Here is an 11,889-nt window from a genome sequence, read left to right as displayed (position 1 = left end):
ATGATCAACCGTGAGTGACTCAGCTCTTCTTGGCAACACAATGATCTAAGACAAGTATGAAGGACTCACAAAGGAAAACGCCATCCACATACAGATAAAGAATGGTCAGACTCTGAATATAGATCAAAGCATACTTTTTTTCACTTACTTTATTCTTTTTCATGTTTTTTTTCCCTTTTGATCTGTTTCTTCTTTCGCAACTGTGACTAATAAGGAAATATGTTTTACATGATAGCACATGTACAACCTGTATCAAATTGCCTACCATTTTAGGAAGAGAGGAGGGAGGGAGAAAAATTTGGGACTCAAAATCTTGTACAAGTGAATGCTAAAGCACGGCAAAAAAGGAGAGAACAAGTCAGTGTCCACAGTGTCTTTGCCTACTGACGAAGAAGTAGGGACTAGAGCTGGGCACCCTCCTGTGGTAAAAGCTGGTGGAATGAGAATTGTGCAGAAACATCCTCATAGTGAAGATGCCAAAGAAAAGAGAGAGAAAGATGATCAAGAATGGGAAAGCACTAGCCCACCTAAACCAACTTATACATCTCTGGTGTTATCGCAAGGGATGACAAAGATTTCCCTTCTGCTGCAATTCAGGTGGCTCACCAAAAACCATACCCCTCTATGGAAAAGCATCCTTTTCACAGGATGACACAGCACTTCCATAAGCCCCGCAAGGGAAGGTCCTGTTACCACTCTGTCAATCTGCTTCTTAGAGAAGAGCATATGATTTCCTCTTTGGTTTGACATTTATAGAGCAACAAGAATTGGTCCAATTATTTTTCTGTCTCTAGCTCTGTAGAGAAATTTAAGACAAAGCAAATCAGTAGCTTCCTTTGCCTCAGATGTCTTTGTTTACTGCCTGCAAATAGATCAGATATTCATGGACCTTGTTCACCTAAATGCAAACAACACGAGTCTCATTTTCCCTCCTTGATTTAGGGTTCTTACTCAATTTAGCCTTATCTGCAGTTTTGCTTAGGAAATAAATACAGTGATGTTTTTGAAAGTTAGTTTTAGTAGTTCTACAGTTGTCTTTGGTTTGTACCATTAAGTGAAGTATCTTATATGTTGGGAAAGGTGAGGCAAAAATTAGGGGAAAAATGGGTCATTTTGTAATCTTATTTTTATCAGACACTAGAATCCTCCCACATAGTCCAGGGCAAAATGGGGAAATCAGTCAAAATTTCACACTGTTCTTTCAATGAATAACCAGAATAGTCATTTACTTTAAGAGTCTTGTTGTTAGAGAATGAGAATCCAAGAAGGCTTACTCAGAATGAAGCATCTTGCTTTAAGCTTTAAGGGCTGGGGAGTTTGTTGTATCCCAGAAGATCTTGGCTTGAGAAATAGGTAAATTTATGCATCTCTGTAATCATCTTGTTGGCTTGGATTTGAGGGAGCCGCTTAGGACTCCCACCACATTGCAGTGGGGGGTGGGAAGGGAGATGCATGGTTAGAAAAGTTTAATAAGATAATTCAAAGCAGGGGGGATAATAGGTAAAAACCCATCAAGTTCACAAAGAGATCCAATTTTTCCTCCAAAGGGAGATTAATCCCATTGTCAAGGAAAGATAAACATATTCCACTTAAGCTGGAACAATTTGTCTGCAGACCTCACAACTGTGGTCAGACTCCCCTTTGCCCTAATTACATAATTACTCCTACTGATGTTTAAGTGGTCGATGTCTTCCTGAGTTATTTGTGCTTCTGGCCAGCTGATATTTGTAAGACTGCTGCTGGAATGATTACTATGCTATTTCCTTATTGGAAAATAAACTCATTCTGGTTATTTGCACGTGAAAAAAGCTCTCTCAAACAATGCAGTTTTATGGAGAAAGGATTGCCTTGTTAGTTAGGATACTAGCAGTTTGTTTGGAAGCTGTTTATTGCTGCAGATTAGCAATGGGTACTATGAATGGTTGCCTGCCTACAAGCAAACAGCAGGTCAGCAATGGTACTATGAATGGCTGCCTGCCTACAACACCAATCATCCTTAGGTAAAATGATGAAATCCACATCCATCAATTGGTAGAAATACTTGTAACTCTCCCTTGATCAGTGTCTCTTAACCCTCCTCTCAAGAAAGAACGTTCACAGTTCACTTCATTTCATGTTTTCAAGAAAATTTAGGGTTTTCTTAGCTCCGGATTAACCGCAGGCTAGTTTCCCATGGCAGTGACATTGTATCAACTATGTTCTTTCATAATGGCAGAAGTATTAACGTGAACATTTTCTGCCTCCATAAGGCACTGTAGCTTGTCATTACTTCACAGGCAGAACACATACCCAGAGACTTGCTGGTTGATGTACTTATGGAACATATGCGTAAAGACTTGGCATCTCCTCAGAGCTCTGTTCAGAAATAAACATTTCCAAATAGGAAGGGGAGAGCTTTATAACACTTGGGGAAACAATTGGAAGTAGATTCAATCTGCTGCAATCTACATATCACACTGTCTGCTGTAAGAATAGTTTAGGAAGCTTCTCCCCACCTCACCCCCTTTCAAACCTCCACTGAGAAAGAGCTAAAAATGACAGCCTATTATGTTTCCAAAATTGTCACATTACGTGTATCTTAGATGTAGTGTGTATCCACATGTTCTAAATCACTGAAAAGAAATAATTATATCAAGTGTTTTCTTTTATAGTTAATCATTTGTGTTTTTCAATAACAAAAATTGTGCCTACCCCCCCAAAAAATGAATAGTAAAAATTGTCTGGACGTGTAATTAGGAAAAAATAAAATGCTATTTAAAAAGAATTAGAGAGGCTCACAGAAGATAAAATGGATAATTTTGATTACATAAAACTAAGAAAATTTTACAAAAACAAAACCTATGCAGCTAAATTAAAAGGGAAATGGGTAACTGGGGGAAAATATTTGCAGCAAATTTTTTTTGATAAAGATCTCATTTTCAAGATAGTGAACCGATTCAAACTTATAAGAGACTTATAAGAATAAGAACCATTCTCCGACTGATAAAAGGATAGCAGGTAGCTGTCAGAGGAAGTGATTCAAGCTATCAATAGCATATGGAACAGTGCTCCAAATCACTAATAACTAGAGAAATGCAAATTAAAGCCGAGTCTTTACGCATATGTTCCATAAGTATATCAACCAGCAAGTCTCTGGCTATGTGTTCTGCCTGTGAAGTAATGACTAGCTACATGGAGGTTCTACTTCACACCAGTCATGATTGGCAAAAATGACAAATGCTGCAAGAGCTGTGGGGAAAGAAAGGTATATTAATGCACTGTTGGCAGAGCTGTGAATTGGTCCAGTCATTTTGAAAAGCAATTTGGAATTAGGTCCTAAAAGTTACTAAACTGTGCACACCTTTCAACCCAGTGATACCACTACTAGGTCTATCCCCCAAAAAGATAAAAGAAAGAGAACTATATCTATAAAAATATTTGTGGCAGCTCTTTCTGTAGTGGCAAAGAACTGGAAACCAAAGGAGTGCTTGGCAAGTGGAGAATGGTTGAACAAATTATGGTATCTGAACCTAACTTGAATTTTATTATTAGATTATAAGTTCCCTGTGGGCAGGGACTCTTTTGCCTCTTTTATATCCCCAGCAGTAAGTGAGCATAGTGACTGACATGTAGTAGGAACTTAAAAAAATATTTATTGACTGACTATTGATCTACAAAAAATGATAAAAGGAACAGTTTCAGAGAAACGTGGGAAGCCTTGTATAAATTTGATGCCAAGTGAAGTAAACATAACCAGAACAATTTATATAATAAAAACATTGTAAAAACAAATATAAAAAATTAAAACAAACATTGTTGAAAGACTCAAGCATTCCAATCAATATGATGTTTGATTTTTATAGAAGAATAATGATGGACTCAGGATTCAGTTATTGTTCAGTTGTGTCCGACTCTTCATGACCCCATTTGGAGTTTTCTTGGCAACGATACTGGAGTGGTTTGCCATTTCCTTCTCCAGCTCATTTTACACATGAGGAAACTGAGGCAAACAGGGTTAAGTGACTTGCCCAGGGTCACACAGTTAGTGAGTGTCTGAGGTCAGATTTGAACTCAGGAAGCTGAATCTTCCTAACTTTAGGCACAGCTCTCTATCCACTATGTCACCTAGCTTCACCCTCCCCTCCCAAGGTTCAGAATGAGATGTATTTTTTGGATATGACCAATTTTAGAATTTATTTTGCTTGACTGTACATATTTATCCACAAGTTTTTTTTTTCCTTCCTTTTTTAATGGAGGTGGGGACATTCATTAACCAATTCAACCTCATTTCCTACTAATCCTCAACCTGGTCCCTCCAGTACAATTAGCCTGTCTTCTTACAGGTCCCTGGATGCTGGTTCTTACCTGCCTATACTTGTGTGAATCCTACTTGTATTTCCAGGCTTAGTTTAAATGTTGCAGCCTCCAAGAAGAATTTCCTGATTACCCCAGCTTGTAATTCTCTCTCACTTCTCTGAATTATCCCTATTTCACTTTGTAAGGACCTCAAGTCTGAAGATTTCAGGGTCTCTCATCATTTCATGGGGTATTTTCTTACACTGTTTTTCAACTAGATTTCTAGAGAATAGGTATTCACATACATATATACATATATATACATATGTATATGTACACATATATACACACATGCATATATGCACACACATCTACGTATATATACACAGACACACAGGTACATATGCACACAATATGCATATACACGTAAGACACATATGCACACACAGACATATGATACACATGCATATGTATATGCATGTATACATGTGTATACATACATATACTCTTGTGCGCATGCACATATACATGCATGCATATACATGTGTGCATATACACATGTTTGTATGTGTGCTCATATGTACATATGTGTGCATATTAACACATACCTATATGTACGTGCGTGTGTGTGTGTGTGCATATATACATATACATGTGTGTTGAAAATCAAGTTAGGCACATAGAAGGAAATCGAAAGATTTGCTGTCAGACAATCTGGGTTCAAATCCTGTCTTTGTGTCTTATTATCTGTGTGTCTTTAGGCCAGTCATTTAATATTCAGGACTTCATTTTCTTCATCTGCAACTTCCAACTCTAAATCCCTATACCTATACTGCTTAATAATAATAATAGCTAGCAATTATAGCACCTACTATATTGCCAGATATTGTGCCAAGCACTTTACATATATTATTGCATTTAATTCTCACAACAGCCCTGGGAGAAAGGTACTTTGATTATCTCCATTTTGACATTGAGGAGACTGAAGCAAACAGAGGTCAAATGAATTGCCCAGGGTCACACAGCTAGTAAGTGAATGAGGTTGCATTTGAAATCAGGTCTCCCTGACTCTAGGCTCAGCATTCTGTGCTACCTAGATGCTCTATGATTCTGGGACTGGCTTACCTTCATAATGTCTATGAGCTCCTGGAGTTTATCAAAATCCTTGTCCATTATATCTTTTATCTAATGTGGAGGGAAAAAAGATAGAATTATGTAAGATAGCAGGGCACTTGTAAGAACGATGGTCAAATCTCCTTTGAGGTCCTTCTAGAGACAAGGGCAGATAGCTCCTTCCGTATTGAGTCTTGAACTGAGGCAGGAACACTGGACTTGACCAAGCCTTTTCTTTTTTTTTTGGGGGGGGGGCTAGGCAATGGGGTTAAGTGACTTGCCCAGGGTCACACAGCTAGTAAGTGTCAAGCGTCAGAGGTCAGATTTGAACTCAGGTCCTCCTGACTCTAGGGACAGGTTCTATCCACTGTACCAACTAGCTGCCCCAACCATGCGTTTTCTAAGAATCCTGAGAACTAAGAGGTTTCTAGCTGGGCTTATTTATGTTGGGATAGGAGATCCTGAGATCTTTCCTCCTTAAATCTCCTGAGCCTTTTACAGTGAGCTACGGGAACCTTCCCAGAAGCGAAGAGTAAGGTCAGATCCAGATTTCAGAGGAACAAGTGCCGGTGGGGGGCAGATCTGAGTCCTTTCCCCACTCTCACGTCCTCAGCATGGAATAGTGGATATATTAATGGAGTTGTAATCAGGAAGGCTTGGGTTCAAATCCTGTCTCTGATCCTTATAAGCAGTATGACCCAGAGAATGACAATGACCCTTTCTGTGCTTCAGTTTCTTCAGCTGTAAAATGAGGGGCTGGATTTGATGATTTCCAAGGTCCCTACCAACTCCAGATCTATGCTGCCATGATTTTTGCAGGCTCTGACCAAGTCATCTTTCCTTGCTGTATTAGCTAGGTATAAATAAAAAGGGGGTCATTCATTACGCCAGCCTAGACGTGAACCACTAAATGATCAGGCTCATTCATCAATCAGCCATTACTCATTCATAAAACTCCTACAGGTTAGGCAAAACACCTCTGAATGACCTGGAGGGGGGGTACTCACTTAGGGGCTCCATAGGGAGATAAATGTCAGATGTGTAGCAATGGTAATGATAATAGTTTGATTATACATCACATTTAAATAGCACACCTCAATGTTGACAAAGCGCTTTACATATATCATCTCATTTGATCCTCATGATACCTCTGTGAGGTAGGTGCCGTGAGGAAACTGAAGTACAGAACAGTTAATTGACTCACCCAGGGTCACACAGTTCTTAAATGTCCTGAGTCCAGATTTGAACTCAAGCCTTTTCTACTCCAAGTTCAACACTATCCGCTGTGCAGTGGTGGAATGAAAAAAGCAGCAAATTTGAGGTCAGATTTCCTGAGTTCAAATCTTAGTTCTGCTGCCTAATCTGTGTGACCTGAGGCAAGTTATTTCTCTGAGCCTCAGTTTCCTAATCTGTAAAATGAAGGGACTAGAGAAGGTTGCCCTCTAAGGTCCCTTATAGCTTTAAGTCTAGGACTCCATGAATCTGATGGCTTCCAACGTAAGTGGTTTTGTTCTTTAACCATCTTCTCTATTCTACGTGACAAATCTAAGTCTTTTTAATGAACTTTGGCACCAACAAGCTTTTTCACTCACTCCCACGTAGCCGGATTGCTTATATTTTCACCCTTTGGGCCTCCTAGCTACCCATTTCCTCCCCAGTCCACAAGTCTTTGTGCCATTACCTGCTGTATTTCTTCCATTTTTCCTTTGAGCTCTTCCCTCACTTCCTTTAGTTCACTCTATGGAAATACAAGGGAAGAGAGAAGGAGTGGAGAGAAATCTGGGCTGAGGGAACAGAGCCAGAGGGGAGGAAGAAGAAAACTTAGAAGAATGAGGGAGAGAAGAGGACCAGAGGAATAGGAACTCCCAGAAGTTCCTTCATCCTTGTGCAGCCTTTGACAGCAACAGCCACCACCTACTCCTGCCCTCTACTCCTGGATGTTAACTTCTCCCTGGGTTTTTGTGAGAGAAGAGGGCCCATGAAAGTAGACTGGCTAGAGGACCCTTGGAGAAAATGGTGCTCCCGTTGAAAAATATATCGCTGGACTACTCTGACTGCCAATCTGAGGTCAATTTAGCAACTTCATATTCTCAGCTCTTCTGAAAGAATCTCTTACCCTCTTCTTCCTCCCCACCAAATTCTGGGCCCAAATACTTGCTTTTAAATCCTGTGCTCCTTCTTTTTTTGCCAGCATCACTTCCTGTTTCAATCCCTCGCATTCACGAGTCTGTGGATTAAAACCAGAGACACACTGGAAATGGCGATTGGAGGCTAATGGAGACCAGAAATAGTTGGTAGGTCCAGTTGCTACCTTCTATACCCTTCTCCCAGAGAGAAGCGGGCCAAGGCCCTCGGCTGCTCAGAAGCGCTTTTCTGGAAGTTGGATAGAACTTCAAGATACAAAAATTAAAGAGGGGATAACTTTCCTTGTTTCCTTCCAAGGAAATGGGAATTCAGGTGCAGATTCCAAGTCAGGGAACCCTGAGCCTCCAATTTCCAGAGATGCTTGGGATGGCTGGGATAGACAAGAAAGGAATGGGTGGATATAAGGATGATGCCTGCAGTTTGCCTGAGAGGCCAAGTGTCTTAGGAGTTCGAAGCTTGTACCTTATCGGCAACAAGTGCACAGATAAGGTTATGCTGGTTGGCAAAGAAAGTATCGAGAACATGGGGGTCTAATATAGATGGTGCAGAGGGTCCGGTAACCCTTTCATCATGAACATGGGCGAGTGAGGAGGATAGATTGAAGGGCATAGCTATGAAGTTACGCAGAGTTTTTGAAGAAGAATTTTCTACCATTTGGTACTGTCAGACAATAGAATGGGAAACATTGTGAGGTAATGAGTTCCCTGTACGTGGAAGTGTTCCAGAAGAGCTGTTGTTGAGAAGACTCCTGCATTGGAGGTTGGACTAGATGACCTTTAAGACCCATTGCAACGCTATGATCCCATGATTTGACTCATAAGCCCTAAGTCTCACCCTGGCCATGAAGATCTCCGAGTTCTTATTCTATACTAGATAGTCTAATCCTGCTTTGGGGGCAATGAACTCCTGAATACCTTGTGCCCTGTGTGCTGATGGAATGGGAAGCAGAGACATACTTAGGCAGAAGGACACCTTCTCTAAAATGGGCCTGCCTCCCCAAATCCCAGCCTTCCCCTTTCTCTCCCTTCCTTCCCACCACCTCTCCTTCTTCCCTTGACAGCCAACAGAGCTGCCTTTGTAGGCCTGAAAAACCAAAGAAGGGGCTGCTTACTTGGGTTGAATGTGTCTCCATTCCTATTCGAGTCGGCCTGAGGTTTTTGATTTGTCAAGAGAGATAGCTGATATTTGTTCCGTCTGCTTTCCAGTGGGAGGAGTCAGAGAAAAGGATACCGGGGTGCTGAAAAGCAAGGAAGCCCTTTGCCCATGCCTCAGGATGCCAGGAAGCTGCTTGCTCAGCTGCATTTTGACTTCTCGACCTCCTATTCCCCTTGGGATCCCCAAATCTTGCTCTCTAGTCATCTTGGGAGGCTTCAAATACCACTGTGGCTTAACTCTCCTTGTGTGTAAGCCCCACACTGGTTCCAATAGGGACCACTATTTTTTGCTTAGGGTCAAGGAACCTTAAGAGTTATAGAGCTCATTTTCCTGGAGAAGGAATTGCAAGGAAACATATCTGAGCAAATGAGAATAGATACAGATTTCTCAAATCCTTTTCTGCCCACCCCAAGGTTAATGATTATAGCCCACACCCACTTCAGTCTGAGAAACAGAAACTCAGAAATATGGGAGAGATTAGAACACAGCACTCATTGTCCAACTCTGAGCCCTACCCTACCCACCCCCTCACTGTGCTATAGATATAAGCTGTGCTGGGGGACTCAGTGTGCTGCCTCTTGTCTTCATTACTGGGTTTGGTCTCTTCATTTCTACCTTCTTGGCTGACACGATGCTTGAGGAGTTCAGAGTGTTAACTTCCCAGCTTCAGCTCCCCCCACCCCTGTGTTTGGGCCACCGGCCTCAATGCAAACTCCTGGGAGGCGCGGCCCCTTGTGTAAAAATTGACGTGAGGTCATAATGACCAAGATTCATCTACCACTAGGTCTTGCCTACCTGTTACTGGCTTTGGCCCCAGTGCCTCAAGTTGAGAGGCCCAGTCTTAGACTGAGAAACTGCAAAGTTTCCTTCTTCATAATAAAACCCCCTTACAAATAAATGATCCAATAGATTGTAAGCTCCTTGAGGGCAGGGACTGTTTCTCCTTTTCTCTTTGTATCCCAGTGCCTGGCTTATAAGATAGTGTAGGATAAGGGTTGGATTTGTAATTTTGTTGATTTAAGGAATAGCCAGATGAGGATTCTACATCTGCCAAGGGAGGGAGACACATTCCCTGAAATGTATATACAGTTATCCCTTCCACATTATGACTTTCCCCATCATGGTTTTGATACAGTATGGGTCAGCATAAGAAATTAAATGGGAGTTTTGTGGAAGCTGCAGATGACACAGAAAAGGTTTAGAAACTCAGAAATGCATAAAATATATGTATAGTATTGTTTAATATCAACATATTTTATCTTTTAATATCAGATTTAATATCAGATTTCTTCTCTAGTAGGGAGTGCCAAAACTTTTACGTGGATTTTCCAGATTGCAGGGATGTTACTAGAGATAACTGTAGTCTTAGAGAGTTGGGCAGTGAGAGTTTCAATGACTTGCCCAGGGTCACCCAGTCAATATGTGTCCCAGGCAGGATTTGAACTCAGGTCTTCCAGACTTCAAGGCTGTGAGTAAACTTTCAAACCTTTAGGTCAACAATAATAGGTTTTGGACAAACCCAACCACTCCCTTTCTTCTTCTGTTGAAATCATGCATAACTAAATCCACTTCCTCTCCTTTACCTAACCCTTTTGTATAACTTGTTAGTCGTAGACAATGTAACTTGAAACAAATGACAGCACAGACTAAATGAATTTATGCAAATTGCATTGGCAGAGCTGCTTCCTACACCTGAAGTGGGGTGATGGTTCCCAGGAAAAGTCTCTGGGAGACTGGGCTGTTGAAGCCCTGCCTTTCTCTTCTTCCTCTGAGTCATTAGATCCACGTGGAGGCAGCTGGCACCAGTTGTGAGGAGAGCCCTTTGTGAGCAGTCAAGCATCATTGAAATTCAAACTGGGGCTTTTGGGACCTGTTCCTCAATAACTCACAGCGCAACTTCATGCCATCCCAGCCTCTTTCCCCGCCTCATCATACCAGGAAGATAATGGTGGCTGTTGAGAGCAATCAGCACCTTGGCCAGCCCCTGGATGGGGCAGCCCCTTCTCCTCACGAGTCCCAAGAGGTTCTTTCCAAAGTCGGTTGGTCAGTGTTATGCAAATGGCTGAAATTGACATGTCATTTGTCAATCACCTTGACACATTGGATGCAGAACCTGAAGAGCTGGATTTGAACCAAGCCACCACTGCTCAGCTGTGTGATTAAGCAAGTCACTTAACCACTAATAGCCTTGGATGCTTAATTTGTACAGTAGGGTTAAATCAAGGGTGGGCTGGAGCCAGCTCCATCCTGCTCAGAGAGATGATTGTTAAATTTTCAGCATCAGTATTTACACCTCAGAAATTGGCAAACTACAAACCAGGGCTTGGTTTACTGTTTTGTTAATAGCTAGACTTGAAAAAGGCAGTAGCTAGGTGGTTCAAGCGGATAGAGTGTTAGGCCTGGAGTCAGGAAGACCTGAGTTAAAATCTGGCCTCAGGCACTTACTAGCTGTGTGACCCTGGGCAAGTCACTTAACTTTGCCTCAGTTTCCTCATCTGTAAAATGAGCTGAAGAAGGAAGTGGCAAACTACTCCAGTATCTTTGCCAAAACAAACAAACAAAGAAATAATAAAACCAAATGAGGTCACAAAGAATTGAACACGACTGAAAATAAACAACAAAGACTTTAAAAGTGTTAATAACGCACATTAAACTTAAAGTTGTGTACACTTCCCCATAAGCTGTTTGTTAAACTTTCCCAGCGCATGGCTGGGTTAATTATTCTACCCCACCTGCTTCACAGAGTGCTTGGGGAACTCTTAGTAGGAGGATGAAATGACTTGTTTGGGCCAGAGAGGATGGGATGGACTCGCTACTAACGTGCTCCTTTGATATTACCATGTTTTAATTTAGTTGTTTTGCTGTCACCGCCCTAAGAAGTCAAGTCGATTCATGAACAACGAACAGGGTCCAAGAAGCAGGAGTTTTTCAGTGGGACGGAGGTAGATAAGCCAATGAGAATGTCTGGTGCCTGGGATCAATCATGCTTTCCTCTGCCCTTATTCCAGTGCATTTATATCCCCGTTAGATCTCGAACTGCTGGAACGAAACTGGAGCCTTGAAGTATCCCCTTCACTGAATCTATACCAAAGCAATATTTCATTCCGTTTTAAGTCCTTGGGGACAGCGTGTCCCTTTGCTCAGAGCCTCTGTAGATATCCTATCTCTTAGGAAATTAGGGAGCATTAAGGAAAGTGTTTT

At 41.5% G+C, this 11,889-nt stretch overlaps 1 pseudogene; it reads left to right on the top strand.

Annotated features, from left to right (window-relative positions):
- Positions 1–325: 325 nt before the first annotated feature.
- The window catches only part of LOC114047541, a 12,934-nt pseudogene continuing 1,370 nt past the window's right edge, over positions 326–11,889 (top strand).

This window comes from Vombatus ursinus, unplaced genomic scaffold, assembly GCF_900497805.2.
Source record: "Vombatus ursinus unplaced genomic scaffold, bare-nosed wombat genome assembly UNPS02014789.1, whole genome shotgun sequence".
Lineage (NCBI taxonomy): Eukaryota > Metazoa > Chordata > Mammalia > Diprotodontia > Vombatidae > Vombatus > Vombatus ursinus.
Note: the sequence above shows the minus strand (reverse complement) of the source record. Positions and strands in the feature narration are given on the sequence as shown.